This window comes from Charadrius vociferus, unplaced genomic scaffold, assembly GCF_000708025.1.
Source record: "Charadrius vociferus isolate BGI_N301 unplaced genomic scaffold, ASM70802v2 scaffold549, whole genome shotgun sequence".
Lineage (NCBI taxonomy): Eukaryota > Metazoa > Chordata > Aves > Charadriiformes > Charadriidae > Charadrius > Charadrius vociferus.
The window spans coordinates 1,701,793-1,702,890 of record NW_009650103.1 but is presented as its reverse complement, the minus strand read 5'-3'; positions in this window follow the sequence as shown (position 1 = coordinate 1,702,890).

Here is a 1,098-nt window from a genome sequence, read left to right as displayed (position 1 = left end):
ACACGGCAGGAATCACCCACAAGAAAAAAAAAAAAAAATCAAAATCAGTGGCCGGCTTGGCTGTGCTTTTCTTTCTGTTATGATCATCTTTAAATATGGAAGCAAACCCGATTTTCAAAGCAAAGTGTGGTGGGCAGCAGTAACCCGGCCAGCCCACGGTGTGAGGGCGAGCATCCCGGCGAGCATCCCGGCCAGCGCTGCCCCTCGGATCCCAGCTCGCTCCACCCCAGGAGATGGGAAGGGGGATGGAGAGACCCCTCAGGAAGGGATGTAAATATTTACTCTCTAAACACAAACTGCTGCCTGGAGGTTAACAAGACACATAACCAATGGGTGAGTGTGGCCGGCCGGGTGCTGCCCAGTCCCCAGGGTCTCCCAGCTCGGGGCAGGGGGTGGTGGTGGGCAGTGGCCCCGCGCTGGGCAGCAGCAGGTCGCTGCAGAGGGGGATAATCCCCCTCGCCCCTTCCCCTGCCCTCCACAAGACACCTCCCAGGGCTTCCCAAATGAAGAAATATTGCGGCCAAGTGAGAAACGCGCGGATCGTCACTAACCAAATTGAAACTCTTATTTTCCTTCTCGATTTGACCGGCTCTGCAGCCTTCGGGGGAGGATTTATCTCCGCTGTAAACCCAAGAGCAAGTTCAATCTTGTTTGTGCCTGGCAACAAGTCCAGGTTAAGCTAAGGCCAGCGCTAACGGCTCCTGTGCACCGGGGCTCCAGCACCTCCCTTGCAGCAACGCTCCCGCTCCGCAGGCACCGATGCGACTCCAGGAGGGATGACGGCCCTTTGTCACCCCTCGTCACCAGGCTAGGGGTGCTGCCCAGCCTCCGTGGCCCCGTGCTCTCAGGACATGCCCTGGGTCAGGGGCTCCCCCCAAAGCTGACCCCCCCCAGGCAGAGCTGGGAGGGCTTTGCCCGGTGCCGCGATGGCACTGGGACATCCCTGCGCACCTCCCTGCGATGCGTCTGGGGTGGCTTTGGTCACCCCACTGCCACCCACGCAGGGAAAGGCCAGGGTGACCCGCAGGCACCCGGCTGGCACGTCCCCCCCATGGATCCGGCCACCCTGAGCATCCCCATGGCTACAGTGGCCACTCG